Consider the following 18,039-nt stretch of genomic DNA (forward strand, 5'->3'; position numbering starts at 1 on the left):
ATATTAAGGTCCATCACTTAATGTTTTTTAATAAGGACACTTTTCTCAGCTTACCTGTCATAATAAAGGGTCAAATATACTTCCTAGGACATTTATAATTCAGGTTGTTTTACATTTAATTTTTAATTTATCATAAAATGATTCGTTAAATAAAAAGATATAGGAATCAACTTTTTCAAAAAAGTTGCTATTAATAATCCCAATATAATTATTGAATAGTTTTGTCTTTCTCCCTATATTGAAATGTAATCATAGAGCAAATTAACATATTTTCATTGGTCTATTTATAGATTCTATTCAATTGAGTGCTGTTGCACTAAGGTTGTGTTATGGTAGGTTTTAATATCTAGTGTGCTAAATTCTCCCCCAATTATGTGTTGTTTTTTTAACTAGGCAAAGAACTTCATTAACCTCTGTTTCAAAATTTATTCCCAGGCTTCTTCAGCTTAATTAGCTGTGAAGAATGAATTGTGACAAGCAAAAAACTGAAAAGAGCTGCTAGTGGCTAGGGGACTTGGGCTTAAAACTATCAGATCTAGATTTTATCAGGTTCATGAACAAAATTTTAAAAAGCAGTTATAAATAGTAGCAGATGCTACTGTAAAGTAGCATCTCCCAGTAACTTCTTTGAGTTCTGTCTTCTTCAGAAGCCAACTTCCAATCACATTGTTGCATTCTTAGAAATGCATGAAAATTATCCACAAGATCTGGAACTTCATTATCAGTCTCTTCAGTAGCAAGTGATGCTTTTCCATCCCCAGAGAGTTTAGACAGAACTTCTGCCAGTCTCCTTACACTAGTCCCACTGTCTGTACCAAGCTGGGTTAAGATGCTGGGTAGGCTTTCTGTCAGCAGTTTTGCCTCAGCATGGCCTGTAATGGTGAAAGTACTGGCTGCCAGAGACACCTGAACTTTAGAGTTGTGATAATGCCTCACTGTTCCTTGATTTGTAAATATAGTCACCTCTTCAGTGTGAGAGATATTGTTGACTCCTAATATTCTTTCAGGAGAACTAAAGATTTTTTCTCTTCTGCTGTAGCTATTCTGTGAACCACCTTCTTTCTGCAAGCAGTTCCTTTTCCACCCGTGCGTACTTGTGCCTGCAGTGTGGCGAGCTTCTCCTGGCTCACGATAGTTCCTTTCTTCTTGTCGGGGTGGAAGTGGGGTTGTGCAGGGAGCTAGGGTTGTCACTCAAGGGGTTGCAGGCAGACCAGCTGGGATTAGGGGCACACAGGTAGGGATGCCCCCAATTATACTTTTCCAAATGTTCTAAGATAATATGTACTTAAAATTTTTTTTCAACGTTTATTTATTTTTTTTTTGGGACAGAGAGAGACAGAGCATGAACGGGGGAGGGGCAGAGAGAGAGGGAGACACAGAATCGGAAACAGGCTCCAGGCTCTGAGCCATCAACCCAGAGCCTGACGTGGGGCTCGAACTCACGGACCGCGAGATCGTGACCTGGCTGAAGTCGGACGCTTAACCGACTGCGCCACCCAGGCGCTCCAATATGTACTTTAATGAAAACTTTAGAATCACTTTTCAAGTTTCCAAAAAACTAATTTTGACGTTGATTGTATTGAATTTATAACTTAGGAATAATCAACATCTTTAGAATATTGACTCTGACTAAACAAACTAGTGTTTCTCTCCATTTATTCTATCATATATGTTAGTAAAATTTTAGTTTTCTTCCTATAGGTTCTGCACATTTTTATTAAGTGTAGGCCTAGGGTTTGTGTGCATGTGTCATTTGCTATTTTGAATAGGAATTTTTCCTTGCATCATATATTCAGTTAGTTGTTTATAAATAGAAAATTTGGAGATATTTTTCCAGTCTGCAGGAAGCTGCTTTGTTTTCCTCTTGTTTATAGTGAAGACTTCTGTAACTATTTTCCTCTCTCCAGTGACTGATTGAATCATAGTTAAAGAAACCAAGTAAGGCACTTCACCAGAAAGACGAAAATTTCTTTTTTTAAAATTTATTTAATCTCTACACAATGTGGGGGTCAAATTCATGACCCTGAAATCAAGGGTCACATGTTCTGCCTGAGCCAGCCAGGTGCCACAAGAAAATTTCTTTTTGTTATAGGTTGGACCTATAACATGTTTAACTGATTTGAATGATAAGTCTTAATTCATTAATAGCTAATTTTTTTTCCCTATGGCTATTACCAACAATGCTCTGTTGAACCTCCCTCTGGTATCAGGCTTTCTTAACAATTTGGTCCAATTCTCTACCCTTAAAAAAAGCCCTTTTTTTGTGAAATTGAGGGACAAAAAGGGTTGAAAAGACTTCGCTTACTACATTCTGTTTTATAGTTTTGACTTTGGAACCATGTGAATGGTTCATATAAAAAACTTGAATCAACAACCTAACCTTACACCTTACAGAGCTGGAAAAAGAACAGCAAATAAAACCCCAAACCAGCAGAAGACAGGAAATAATAAAGATTAGAGCAGAAATCAATGCTATTGACACCAAAAAACAGAACAGATCAATGAAACCACTAGCTGGTTCTTTGAAAGAATTAACAAAATTGATAAACCCCTAGCCAGTTTGATCAAAAAGAAAAAGGAAAGGACCCAAATAAATAAAATCAAGAATGAAAGAGGAGAGATCACAACCAACACAACAGAAATACAAACAATAGTACGAGAATATTGTGAGGAATTATATGCCAATAAAATGGACAATCTGGAAGATTTGACCTCAGCTGCAGCAACTTCTTACTCAACACATCTCCAAAGGCAAGAGAAACAAAAGCAAAAATGAACTATCGGGACTTCATCAAAATAAAAAGCTTCTGCACAGCAAAGGAAACAATCAGCAAAACTAAAAGGCAACCGACGGAATGGGAGAGGATATTTGCAAATGACACATCAGATAAAAGGTTAGTATCCAAAATCTATAACGAACTTATCAAACTCAACACCCCCAAAAAAAAAACAATCCAGTGAAGTCATGGACAGAAAACATGAATAGACACTTCTCCAAAGAAGACATCCAGATGGCCAACCAACACATGAAAAAATGCTCATCACTCATCATCCAGGAAATACAAATCAAAACCACAATGAGATACCACCTCACACCTGTCAGAATGGCTAACATGAACAACTCAGGCAACAACAGATGTTGGTAAGGATGCAGAAAAAGAGAATCTCTTTTGCATTGTTGGTGGGAATGCAAGCTGGTGCAGCCACTCTGGAAAACAGTATGGAGGTTCCTCTAAAAATAGAACCACCCTGTGACCCAGCAATTGCACTAGTAGGTATTTATCCAAGGGATACAGGTGTACTGTTTCTAAGGGGCACATGCACCCCGATGCTTATAGCAGCACTATCAACAATAGCTAAAGTATGGAAAGAACCCAATGTCCATCGATGGATGAATGGATAAAGAAGATATGGTATATATATATACAATGGAGTATTACTTGGCAACAAAAAGGATGAAATCTTGCCATTTGCAACTATGTGGATGGAACTAGAAGGTAGTATGCTATGCAAAATTAGTCAGAGAAAGACAAATATCATATGACTTCACTCATATGAGTACTTTAAGACACAGAACAGATGAACATAAGGGAAGGGAAGCAAAAATAATATAAAAACAGGGAGGGGGGACAAAACATAAGAGACTCTTAAATATGGAGAACAAACAGAGGGTTGCTAGGGGGGTTGTGGGAGGGGGGATGGGCTAAATGGGTAAGGGGCATTAAGGAATCTACTCCTGAAATCATTATCGCACTAGATAGTAACTAACTTGGATGTAAATTAAAAAAAAAAAATAAACAAACTTGAATCAAAAGGAAAAGAAAATCCCTAAAAATGTGAAACAAATAGATACAAGTGAACTTTGGAGTATATCATTGATGGTATAACCACACAGAAAAAAGTATTTGAAATGACTTTAAAACTCAATCATTTGATATACCTTCCTGGCAGGATACATCTTAAGTAAATAAAATAGTCAGTTGTAATTGGTAGTTCTCTTGTTAGTGGTAATATTAGTATTGTCACTTTGAAACTACTTTGTGCACTATGTATATGTGTGTGTGTATATATATATATATATATATATATATATATACACACACACACACACATATGTATATATGTATATATGTGTATATATATGTACATATGTATATATATAATGCATAAACAAGTAATTATGTTAATTTCATTAAATATTTTCTGTGTAATAAAAGATACAAAAATATAAAATATAAAAATATATAAAATCAAAGAATTTAAGGGAAAACTCTAATTTCATTTGATTTGGAAATAACTATATGAATTCATAATTTAGTGTTCTTTCAAAAATTCACATGTTTCCTAGCTTTGTCTACAGAGTGGGCATAGAAATAATGACAGTCCAAAAGTGGTGAGGCATCCCAGCGCTGTAGTCTCTGAATGCTATTTTCCAACAAAAAGAAGCAGGGCTCCTTGAAGAAATGGCTGACCCTAGATCTAGGGCAGGAAATGTACAAGATGAGCTTGTCATGATAGAAAGCAGGGATACTAAGGGGCACTTTTGGAGGTTTCTGGGACAACTCATTCTTTTTTATTTTTTTAAGTTTATTTATTTATTTTGAGAGAAAGAGAGAAAGGGTGCAAGCCGGTGAGGGGCAGAGAGGGAGAGAGAGAATCCCAAGCAGGCTCTGTGCTGCTAGCACAGAGCCCGATATGGGGCTGGATCCCTTGAACCATGAGATCATGACCTGAGTCAAAACCAAGAGTCAGATGCTTAACTGACTGAGCCACCTAGACACCCCTCTGAAAATTTTGTTTTAAGTGACACTGTACCAATGATGGCTTTATTATAACTTTTTTGATACATGTATCAAAGTTGGGTTTTTTTGTTTTTTTAATGGGGTTTCTGGACCACAAGAGACACTAGAATGCTGATTTTCATTTGCATAGTAATAAAAATCTGGATATTAAATAAGCACTCAAGTTCATCCTCTGCTTTTTGGATTATGTGATGGTTAATATTATGTATCAACTTGACTGGGCCACGAGTGCCCAGATTTTTGGTTAAAAATTGTTCTTGATGTGTCTGTGAAGGTGTCTTTTATTTTTTTAAGTTTATTTACTTTGAGAGAGAGAGAGAGTGCACTCACACATGAGCAGGGGCAGGGCAGAGAGAGAGAGAGAGAGAGAGAGAGAGAGAGAGAGTCCCAAGCAGGCTCCTCGCTCAGAGCAGAGCCCAACTTGGGGGCTCTATCTCACAACCTGAGATCATGACCTGTGACCTGAGCCAAAATCAAGTCCATTGCTTAACCGACTGAGCCACCCAGGTACCCCTGTTAGGGTATTTTGGGTGAGATTAACATTTAAATTGGTGGACTGAGTAGAGCAGATTGCCCTCCCTAATATGAGTGGCCCTCATCCAATGGCCTGAATAGAACAAAAAGGCTGCCTCTCCTACAAGTAAGAGGGAACCCCTCCTGCCTAACTACTATGAACTGCACATAGGGTTTTTTTTCAGCCTTTGGACTTGGACTGAATGATTGGCTCTTGAGTTCTGAGCTTGCTGGTTTTTGGACTGAAACACTACTGGGTCTCCTGAATCTCAAACCTACAAACTTGGATTGGAACTACATCATAGGCTCTTTTGGATCTTCAGCTTGCTGACTGCCCATCCTAGAACTTTTCAGCCAATTCCTTATAATCTCTTTACATATAGCCATCCATACTATTGTTCTATTTCTCAGGAAAACCCTGACTAATGACGATTAATTACTCTGTTTGATATCCCTTCACTTCTGCAGGTTTGAATTTTAACTTCTAATCTTCTCAGTTGAAAATAAAAATTAAAAATTAGTACACATTAAAAAATAGTCAAATGAGAGGTGGCTTAGTCGGTTGGACTTCTGACTTTGGCTTAGATCATAATCTTGGGTTTCATGGGTTTGAGCCCCGTGTCGGGCTCTGTGCTGACAGCTCAGAGCCTGGAGCCTGCTTCAGATTCTGTGTCTCCCTCTATCTGCTCCTCCCCCACTCAAGCTCTGTCTCTCAAAACTAAATAAATGTTAAAAATTAAAAAAAAAATAGTCAAATGAGAGTGGAGGTTCCAAGATAGTAAAAAATGCTCCCTTGAGAATGGTAAAGAAAACTTCATGAACCTGACATTTGTAAGAATGTCCCCCAGAGGTCCATGTCCCAGTTGGGGAACTCTGGAGTGTGAAAAGCTCTACCTCTAAGTCAGAGGTGATACTGTGTAATCATTATTCCTGGGCAGACAGAAAGATGAAACTTACCTCCTCTCCTCTCACTTGCAATTAAGTGGAGCCATGTACTTCATTTTGGCCAACAGAATGTAGACAGAAGTAATATAAACTACTTGCAGTTCTGGTCTTTAATAGCATTGGATGTGATTCTCCATCTCTCTTCTTCCATAGTGACCTTGGATGCCTCATATTTCAGATGGTATAGCTATGTTAGCTACATCAAGGACAGCTCACATCAGACAGTAGTGTGAAAAAAACACAAATTTTTATTGTATTAAGTCACTGAGATTTGTGGGTTGTTTAAAAAAATTTTTTTTAACCTTTCTTTATTTTTGAGAGAGAGACAGAGTGTGAGCAGGGGAGGAGCAGAGAGAGAGGGAGACACAGAATCGGAAGTAGGCTCCAGGCCCTGAGCTGTCAGCACAGAGCCCAACTCGGGGCTCGAACTCACGGCAGGGCTGGAACTCACGAACCATGAGATCATGACCTGAGCAGAAGTCGGGCATGGGATAGTAAGATTATGTTTATTTTGCTTATGAACAGTTTGATAAAAAGAATTCCCAAATTATAGAGTTAGATTGACAGTCCAACACAAGAGTTCTTAAAAATGGAAAGGAAGATGTGACTACAGAAAAAAGACACAGAGGGATGCAATGTTAATGGGCTTTGAGATAGAGGAAGGGGCCTCCAAGAAGGTGGAAAACACAAGGAAACAGATTCTCCTGTTGAGCTTCCAGGAGAGAACAGAGCCCTGCCAACACCTTGATTTTTGCCAAGTGAGGGTTTCATTGGACTTTTGACCTACAGAAAAATAGGTGAATTGGTGAATAACTAAATAACTAAATGTGTTTTATTTATTTATTTTAAATTATTTTTTAAAATGTTTATTTTTTTTTGAGAGAGAGAGAGAGGCAGAGAGAGAGAAGGGGACAGAGGATCTGAAGAGGGCTCCACACTGATAGCAGGAGACCGATGTGGTGCTTGAACTCACAAACCATGAGATCAAGACCGAAGCCGAAGTCGGAGGCTCAACCAACTGAGCCACCCAGGTGCCCCAAATGTGTTTGTTTTAAGCCATTGTCTTGTAATTTGTTACAGCAACGAATAGGAAATTAATAGTTATATAATTAAATAATGACACTGTGATTATATTAGCTTAAATAAGATATACTCAAATTTCACCTGATTCTTTTTATCTTTAATGTGGGTATTAGAACATTACATATATGGCTCACTGTTTATTTCTATAGGACAGTGCTGATTTAGAACATTATGGCTGGATCATTCTGTGTGTTGGAGAATTGCAAAATTAATTTTTGAGAATTCTTGGACTGTCCTCAAGCCCTCCTTTGGGTTACCTTCAAGGTAGGTCTGGGAGATAACTTTCTATTTAGTCATTAGACCTCTTGAACTCCTCAGCTTTCATAAAACAGTATCAGTCTCATCTCCATTCTGCTGAGTTAAAGCATATGATTCAGCATTAATAGGCAAGATAGAAGAGTTCTACATGTTCTACATATTGTCAGGGAACATGACCTCATACTCACAGTTGTTCAGTATTTACCTATTTGAACAAAATCACAGTTTAGTGTTCATTTAAAGAAGTCATGCTATTGCTGAAATTACAGAAGCCAAGATAAATGTTACACATCTTTCTATAGGCCTAGTTCAGTATTAACAATACATTTTTGCACAGAACATACTATAGGGTTTTTTTGTGATGGAAACCTGGCTAGACACTATCTAGACACCAAGTATTTCTTCTTTGTGGGTATACATTTCTTAGCCTTCCTTGGAGTTAGTTTGTAGCCATGTGATTAGGTTCTATCCAGTGGTAGTAGGCAGAGGAGATAATACTCTGCTGTCAGCACAGAGCCTGCTTTGGATCCTCTGTCCCCTCTCTGTCTGCCCCTCCCCTACTTGTTCTTTCCCTCTTTTTCTCTCTCTCAAAAATAAATGAACATTAAAAAAAAGCATCAAAAGGAGCTTTAAAAAAATCCATCCATTATCATTCACACATTCTCTACTCCTTCTATATTAACTTCAGAGGCTACATGTTCAAGATGGCAAAATCACAAAATGGAAGGATCCTGGATCCCTGAGATACCATGTGGAAGAAAGCCACCAAGTGAAGTTGGATGACTGAGTTTGTGAGTAAGAAAGAAGCCATTGATTTTTTTTTTAATGTTTGTTTATTTTTGAGAAAGAGAGACAGAGTGTGACCAGGAGAGGGGCAGAGAGAGAGGGAGACCCAGAATCAGAAGCAGGCTCCAGGCTCTGAGCTGTCAGCACAGAGCCCGATGCAGGGCTCGAACTCAGAGACTGAGAAATCATGACCTGATCTGAAGTCAGACGCTCAATCGACTGAGCCACCCAGGTGCCCCAGCCATTGCTTTTTTAAGTCAAAGAGATTTTTGTGGTTTATTTGTTGCCATAGCATATATTAGCTTACCCTTAATAATACAGTTCTGTTTAATAATGACTTTTTAAGAGTTGTTTCATTCTGGAAATCACAGGGGTAAGTTTATTTCCAACTACCCATAATCTTCAAAGTACCCATGCCCATCATCTAGCAGGTAGACAGCTCTGGAAATATAACTAATTAAAAAATGTGGAAATATTCCATGTATCCTTGGGGGCGTATATGAAAATTCATAAAGTTATATTAGAAGACCATGATAAATTTTGTTATAATTCTATAAAGTTATAGTTTGGTGACCTACTGGAAACTGGGTACTTGTAGATTTTAAACAAAGATAGTACAGATGGCATTTCTCTTGTTTCTATTCACGATATCAGGTCTTAGTATTTTCCAAAATAAAAAGTACTTCTTCAACTACATTTTTATTATTTCAAACCATGTTCCTACATTTTTCCAGGTAGCTACATTGTTAAAGTATTTCTAGATATTTTGGAAGCTCAAAGAATAATGGCAAAACTCCTCTGTACTTTTTATTTATTTAATCATTGTTTTACATATTTCTTTTTTTTGTAATGTTTATTTTTTATTTATTTATTTTTTTTATTTATTTTTGGGACAGAGAGAGACAGAGCATGAACGGGGGAGGGGCAGAGAGAGAGGGACACACAGAATAGGAAACAGGCTCCAGGCTCTGAGCCATCAGCCCAGAGCCCGACGCGGGGCTCGAACTCACGGACCGCGAGATCGTGACCTGGCTGAAGTCGGACGCTTAACCGACTGCGCCACCCAGGCGTCCCTGTAATGTTTATTTTTGAGAGAGAGAGAGAGAGAGGGCATGAGCAGGGGAGGGGCAGAGTGTGAGTGGGACAGAAGATCCAAAGTAAGCTCTGTGCTGAAAGCAGAGAGCCCCATGTGGGGCTCAAACTCACCAATCATGAGATCATGACCTGAGCAGAAGTTGGATGCTTTACCGACTAAGCCACTCAGGCACCCCTCACATATTTCTTTTGTAATTAATGGGAATATTAATTATATATCAGAACCTACTTTATTACTGAAACTGATAGAGTTTATATAGTATTTATACTTGTAACAAGCCAATGAGGCTATTTTAAAAAATCCTTCATAGGGGTGCCTGGGTGGCCCAGTAGGTTAAGCGTTCGACTCTTGGTTTCAACTCAGGCCATGAACTTGTGATTGGTAAGATCAAGCTCTGTGCGACAGCACGGAGACTACTTGGGATTCTTTCTCTCTCTTTCTCTCTACCCCTCCCCCACTTGCATGTGCTCTCTCTCTGTCTCAAAATAAACTTTAAGAAATCAATTTAAAAAATAATAAAAATTCCTTATAAACACACAGAAACCCTGTTTTTATATTTTTATCATACAGCTATGGTGGGAAATGACATTCGATTCAGAATCCTAGACGGATGTCAAAACTAGCAGCACTTCACAAAGCCAAAATTGTACTTTTTTGAAGGAGGAAATGGGGTGAGGATAAGAGGAAGAAAAAGGGCCACGAAGAATGATACACAGAAGACATTTGTAGAGTCATTACTTTCCCAAGAGTTTAGAGGGATATCTCTGTACTTTGTCCTGTCCAGGTGAGTCACAGACTCATACACCTCATAGCTATACTAGTGACAATGTCATGGCCTCCTGTAGTGTTGTTTCTAATAATGCACATGCTTAAAAGTTCAGGAGGACTAATCACAAGGAACTTTAATGCTGAAAGATGCAAATTTTCTTCACTGAGGGCTTTGGGAATGAGATGCTTAAGATGGCATAGGTATGAGATCTTGAAAACATATTAGAAGTTATGACAGAGTCAAGTTTAGTCATAGTATGCAATGACTGTAATGTGAATTTTTGCTTCTGTAGTTATCTGTAGGAAACTTGAAATCCCAACCAAATCCCTCTTGCCTTCAAGATCATTCCTTTTGCCATCAATTTACATATGTGCTGAGAAATAGAAATTCATTTTACTGCAAGTTTAAGAAACATGCTATTTGAAAAGTATTGGCAATTATTTCCCAGGATCTCATAATATGTTCCAAATCCACATACTAATTACTCACTTATTCTCACTGTTTATGAGGTTAACTAAGAGTTGCTATCAGATGTCCCTTCAGTTAGACTAAGCATTAGCTTAGTCCAGAGGGGTAACTTATGGGAAAAAAATTGAGAGCAGTAAAGTTAATCCAATAGTAGAGACCTTGTTTGGAGTTTCCTTGGGTGGTAAGATCTGCACTATTGAAATGAGCAAGGACATGATTAACATGCTTTAAAAATTGTAACTGGAAAGGGAATTTGTCATTCCTACACAAACCATAACAAAAACAATTTTCAGATAATTCCAGAAACTTCCAAAATAGTGTGGCTTGTGAAGATAAATTCCCAAGATTTCTTTCATCACATTGTGGGAGATAAATAAACAGAACATAATCTCACATGACCCAGGAAAAAAACCCATAAATTGTCAGCTCCTCAGAGTCACTGGCCAGGATGACATCAGGCCACGTTTCCTAGGATCTCAACTAGCAACCTTGCCCCACAAAAATAACTTTTTTTTAATGTTTATTTTTTGAGAGAGAGAGAGACAGAGCACGAGCATGGGAGGGACAGAAAGAGAGGGAGACACAGAATCTGAAGCAGGCTCCAGGATCTGAGCTGTCAGCACAGAGCCCGATGTGGGTCTTGAACTCACTGTCTGTGAGATAATGACCTGAGCCAAAGTTGGATGCTTAACCCACTGAGTCACCTAGGTGCCCCCCCCCCCCAAAAAAAACTTTTTAAGTTAGTAAATGCCCTGGATCTTATTGATTTGATGTCAAGTAAATTATTTTTTGGTGCCAAAAAACATACACTTAAGATAGTTGTTGTGTGAAATCTTGTTGTAATGAAAAGTGTAGACTCGTATACATCATAAATGATAAATAGTGTTTAAAAATATTATGTCTTGGAGAAATTTAAAATAAACTCCTACCGTGATAGTAATATAAAATGTTTGAGGCCTTTGTTATATGATTGCCTTCTATGAAGCTATGGTGAACTCAAGTCACAGTTACTCCTGAGGCTAAAGCCTGGGTATATTTAGCAGTACAATTAGAGTAGATTTAGTGGATTAATTCGGGTTGATGGACAAAGCCTTGGAAAATACCTTCTCAAATGAATTCTTATTGTCTTTATCATTAACAGTACATTGTTAATACAGTTGGCTGAATTAGAACGGTACCAGTGCTTATTCCTGAGGTTAGTCAGATTGTATACTTTTGCTCTTTTTTATTTTTTTAATGTTTATTCATTTTTGAGAGAGAGAGAGAGAGAGAGAGAGAGAGAGAGAAAGCGGGAGAGGGGTAGAGAGAGAGAGGGAGACACAGAATCCAAAGCAGGCTCCAGGCTGCAGAGCCCTGCCCAGGGCTCGAACCCACAAACCACGAGATCATAATCTGAGCTGGAGTCAGACGCCCAACTAACTGAGCCACCCAGGTGCCCCTACTTTTGTTCTTTTTTAAACTAAATAGGAGGTTTGTGTGTGGTGAATCATTGAGTGTTATCCTGCAGATACAGGCTTAGGAGAAGAAAAAATGTGTGTGCTTGAACTGTTAGATCCATTCTATCTCTAATCCCTTCTGCTCTGTGAGGCTGCCTGTGGAGGAGAGGCCAGGATTCACAGCCTGGAGCCAGGCTGCACCCATCTCACCTCATTCAGCCCTCATTTAAGGCCGCAGAGACTGAGGTTTCTGCTTTTTTTCCCTTTCTAACCTTCCAATTACTTCTCTCTTCCTTCCTCACTGCCACCTTCTGCCACCACGTCATTAGGAGGTTATTTGGAGGACTGTTATATAAAAGCAGACATAATTGCCTGGCAGTGTATTGGGATCAGAATGGGTCATGGATATTATTTATGTAAGAAATAACATTTTAAAAACCAGTTATTATATTTCCAAATGTATTTTAATTAAATTCAGTGAGTCTTATAATTGATTTTTATTTTGCATTTCTTTTTACATGCTCGGTGTCACATTTGTGTAATTTATTTAATCTTTGACTAATGAAAAAAAGTCACAAAAGATACATTTATTTGTTTAAGCACCTTAAACTTTGAACTGGTAGAAAGGTTCAAAGGTAACCTTTATTGGAATTTTATCTTGAAATGATCAAAAGATATATTTATTTTGCTTTCAGTAATCTTATATTTTAAGTATCTTTCTATTTTGCTAAAGAATTAATAAACCTCAGGAAAAGAATTGGCAAAGTTAAGAATTCTCTGCATAATTCAGATAAAATAAGTTTTTGGATTAAATGTTAACTTGAAAATGACTTTGAGGGGTCATCAAAATGAAAAGCTTCTGCACAGCAAAGGAAACAATCAGCAAAACTAAAAGGCAACCAACAGAATGGGAAAAGATATTTGCAAATGGCATATCAGATAAAGAGTTAGTATCCAAAATCTATAACGAATTTATCAAACTCAACACCCAAAAAATAAATAATCCAATGAAGAAATGGGCAAAAAACATGAAAAGACACTTCTCCAAAGAAGACATCCAGATAGCCAACCGACATATGAAAAAATGCTCAACATCACTCATCATCCAGGAAATACAAATCAAAACCACAATGAGACACCACCTCACACCTGTCAGAATGGCTAACATTAACAACTCAGGCAACAACAGATGTTGGCGAGGATGCAGAAAAAGAGGATCTCTTTCGCATTGTTGGTGGGAATGCAAACTTGTGCAGCCACTCTGGAAAACAGTATGGAGGTTCCTCAAAAAATTAAAAAATAAAAATTGCTACAACCCAGAAATTGCACTAGTAGGTATTTATCCAAGGGATACAGGTATGCTGTTTCTAAGGGGCACATGCACCCCGATGCTTATAGCAGCACTATCAACAACAGCCAAAGTATGGAAAAAGCCCAAATGTCCATCGATGGATGAATGGATAAAGAAGATGTGGTATATATGTACAATGGAGTATTACTCGGCAACCAAAAAGAATGAAATCTTGCCATTTGCAACTATGTGGATAGAACTAGAGGGTAGTATGCTAAGTGAAATTAGTCAGTCAGAGAAAGACAAATATCATATGACTTCACTCATATGAGTACTTTAAGACACAGAACAGATGAACATAAGGGAAGGGAAGCAAAAATAATATAAAAACAGGGAGGGGGACAAAAACATAAGAGACTTAAATATGGAGAACAAACAGAGGGTTACTGGAGGGTTGTGGGAGGGGGGATGGGCTAAATGGGTAAGGGGCACTAAGGAATCTACTCCTGAAATCATTGTTGCACTAGATGCTAACTAACTTGGATGTAAATTAAAAAAATAAAATAAAATAAAATAAAATTTTAAATAATAATAATAAAATGACTTTGAAGCATGCCTGGGTAGCTCAGTTGGTTGAGTGTCTGACTTAGGCTCAGGTCACAATCTTGTGGTTTGTGATGGAGCTCCACATTGGGCTCTCTGCTGTCAATGAGGAGCCCACTATGGACCCTCTGTCCCTTTCTCTCTCTGCACCTCCCCTGCTGGCACTTTCTCTCAAAAATAAAAAATAAACATTAAAAAAATAAAATAAATAAAATAAAATGACTTTGAACTGTTCTGTATGGTACAGTAGTAGTGGATACATGACTATGCATTTATCAAAACCCATAGAATTGAATGCTATAAAGAGTTAATTTTACTGTATGCAAATTAAAAAAAATCAACTTGAATGGCAGGGAGACCCAAGATGGAATGTAGGCTATGGCAAATAAATCTAATTGAATTATAACTGTATGACACAACCACACTAACAGGGATGGGAAAGAAAGGAGCTGACTTAAATAACTGTAAAAAGTGTTTTGATTAGTTACTGTAAGACTAAAGATAAAAAGACTTATACCTAAACATCTAATTCTTATAAACTTGTTTACCACAGGGTATGGGTTATCAATTTTGAAACTATTTTACACGTATGATAGGGTTGAATGATAAGTAAATATATTACAGACCATGGGCCAGTTTTCTTACTGTTGGACAACTTACTGTTGAGTGCTTTGATATTCCTCCCTCGAAGAGGTGGAGTTAGCTTCTCCTCTCTTGAAACTAGGCTGGACTTAGTAACTCCCTTCAAATGAACAGAATATGGAAGAGGAAAAATAGTTACTTTACGTTGGAGACACCTGGCAGAACTTAAGTAATCAAGGTTAATATAACCAGTAACAGACATATTGATACCATGTATACCCCTCTGATAGGCTGTGATGAGGAGGGTACACCACTCTGATATTCTTCCCACAAACTCTACAACTTTAGTGTAATCATGAGAAAGCAGCAGATAAATGCAAACTGAGGGACATTAAAAAGTGTCAATGTATGAAAATCAAGGAAAGAGTAAGAGACTGTCACAGAAGGTTGTCATAGAAGATTGAAGGGATAGGACAACTAAATACAATATAGTGTCTTGGATTTGATCTTTGAACAGAGGGAGGACATTAGTTAGAAAACTAGGGAAATTATAGTAAAGTCTGTAGTTTAGTTAATATATTGTACTAATGTTAATTTATTATGTTTGAACATTGTACTAGACTTATATATAAGATTATATAAGGTGTTGACTTGGGGGAAGCTGGGTGAAGGGTATACAGGAACTCTGTATTAGCAACTTTTCTGAAGTTCCAAAATTGTTTCAAAATTAATAAGGCTTTTGAAAACAGGCTTATGAGTACTTTTTTAAAACCATCAAATTTTAATTTTTTTTCTGGAAATAATTTGCATTGCTTTACTTTCATTTACTTAACACGTCCTGAACCAAATTCATGATCTTCCTCTGTCTCTCTTCCAAACCTGCTCCTCTCCTGTGCTCCTGTCTCAGTAAATGGCACCACCACGTTCTCTCTCAGTTGTCCAACTAGGAAACAGAGTCATCCTTGACTTTTCCTTCTCCCTTGCTTTGTGTTTATCTTTTATTTTTGTTTTTGAGAGAGTGTGTGTGTGTGCATGCAAGCAGGGGAGGGGCAGAGAGAGAGGGAGCCCCTCTTGTGAGATCATGACCTGAGCCGAAGTCTGATGCTTAACCGACTGGGCCACCCAGGAGCCCCTAAAAGTAAAGTCTTAAAAAAAAGAAAAAAAGACACCTGGGGGATGAGGTACTTAGGGAGGTGGACACCAAAAGAGGCAAGAAGGAAATGTTGCATAAGTGCGGACAGGATAGCAGCAGAGTGAAGGAGGATGATTTTGGAAGAGATGGCATAAGAGTATATAAAATTGACCCATATTGGTTCTAAAAGACACTAAGCTATTGATGATTGGAAATTAATAGGAATTAATTTTGCTCATTAACCTATTCATATAGCAGCCTGTTAAGCATTTCCTACAGTATTTGGGAATCCAAAGGCTTTCTAAAACTTTGTTTGCTGGATATTTACACTCTTACTGCTGCTACTAATATGAAACCATGACAAAGATACATATGGACCTAATTCTTTTTGTAATATTTATTTTATTTTATTTTTTGTCATATTTTTAAAAGAAAATTCAATCAAAAGGATTATCTGACTTTCTGTTTGAAATGAGAGACAGCAGTTGAGCAGCACAACTGAAGATAGAATTTCATTTAGTCATGAAGCATAAAGAATCTTGCTCTTGAAATCAATTCATTTATTCATTCATGCATGTATTCTTTCATTCTTTCAATAAAAAGTTATTGAGTCATGTATTTATTAAAAGATTTAATCTAAGGTACTTGAAGAATAAGTAGAAGTTAGCAAAACAAAAACATGAAGTTATATGATAAAAATACAAATAATGTCATTCCCTTCCTTAAAACTTCCTATGGCTTCCCATTGCACTTAGAGTAAAACTTACACTTACTTCCACAGCCAAAAGTCCCTGCATGATTGGACCTCTATGTCTCCTACTTCATCTACCACTTCCACTTGCCTTTCTGTTTCTTGATTGTACATACCAAGGTATTTCTGACTTTTTAAAAAAAGTTTGTTATTATTATTATTATTTTTTTTGAGAGCGAGAGAGTGGGAGGGTCAGAGAGAGAGAGAATCCAAGTTGGTTCTGCACTGTCAGGTCAGAGCCTGACACAGGGCTTGAACTCATGAACTGTGAGATCATGACCTGAGCCGAAACCAAGAATCAGATGCTTAACTGAGTCACCCAGGAGCCCCTATTTGTCACCTTAAAGTTTTGTCTCTTACATACTGGAATGCATCTGATATGATTCCTTCATTTTTTTTCTTTAAATCATTGGTAATCAAGCTTCAGACAATGAAGTATGATCTCCTCCTTAATTCTTCTGTCTGCACAAAATGTTCTGTCTTCCTATTCCCCTATCTTAAGTCAAATGTCACTCTCTAGAGATGCCCTCCCTGACAACTTTATCTAAGTAGACACTTTTCTCCACAGTAACTTATCACTACCTGCACTTATCTTGTTCATTTATTTGTTTGCTTGTTCTTTTCTGCCTTCCTTCATTAGCATGCGAGGTCCATGAAAGCAAGGACTTTGTCCTGTTCACTCCTATATCTCCAGTCCCGAGAAGAGTGTCTGACACATTATGGGCATTCAATAAATAATGTTTACCCTGAAGGATAAGATTTATATTTGAAATTTTTTTATATTTGAAATATTAAGCTCACTAGTACAAAGTTGGTGCTCAACAAAATTAAATTCCTTTCCAATACGTAGATGAGACTAATCAATTCAGCCCCCTGATCAGCAAATATCTCACACGTATGTTGAAGATGTTGAAGATGTTGCATACTATTAAAAAAAAACACATAGTAAAGGAATAATGACAGTGGGTGGGATATTCTCTCATTGCTCCTCCCAATCCACTCTTCACTCTGCCACTGTGTTCTGTGTCCCTGGAACACAGATCTTCAGTGCTACTTCAAAGGGTTTCCTTATTCTCTGGCATCTGGCTGGATTTGGTCAATGAAAGTTACCCCTGGGAGTTCAGAAAAGTAAAAGAGTGAAGTTTTCCTGACTGAGTTCCTTTACTGATGTCTTCGAGTTCCTGTTCGGCAGTCCTCTCCCATAGTTCTCTCCAGACAGTGGTCACTGTTCCTTCATGCTGGGGATGTTACATGCCTTGTTGGTTTCCTTGAACCCTGAACAGTGTCCACACTGTTGTAAACAGCCCTTCATGAAAATTTCCTCAATGATAGAGTAGTGCCATCTCTCAAAATGGAACACCCGTCTATCTCCTGTTAGAACTCCAATACTGGCAGAATAAGAAAAAGCGGGCAGAATTAAAACATGGCCTTCAGCAACACAAAAGCAACAAAGGTAAAAGGAGCCATGGAGTGACAAGCACATATCGTGGCCCCAAATGTGCATGTTCTGCCACCTTCCACTTT

At 37.8% G+C, this 18,039-nt stretch overlaps 1 pseudogene; it reads right to left on the reverse strand.

Moving 5' to 3' along the window:
* Positions 1-233: 233 nt before the first annotated feature.
* Positions 234-16,561, reverse strand: LOC101083269 (annotated as a pseudogene).
* Between the last annotated feature and the right edge of the window lie 1,478 nt (positions 16,562-18,039).

The sequence above is a fragment of the Felis catus genome, chromosome B3 (assembly GCF_018350175.1).
Source record: "Felis catus isolate Fca126 chromosome B3, F.catus_Fca126_mat1.0, whole genome shotgun sequence".
Classification (NCBI taxonomy): Eukaryota; Metazoa; Chordata; class Mammalia; order Carnivora; family Felidae; genus Felis; species Felis catus.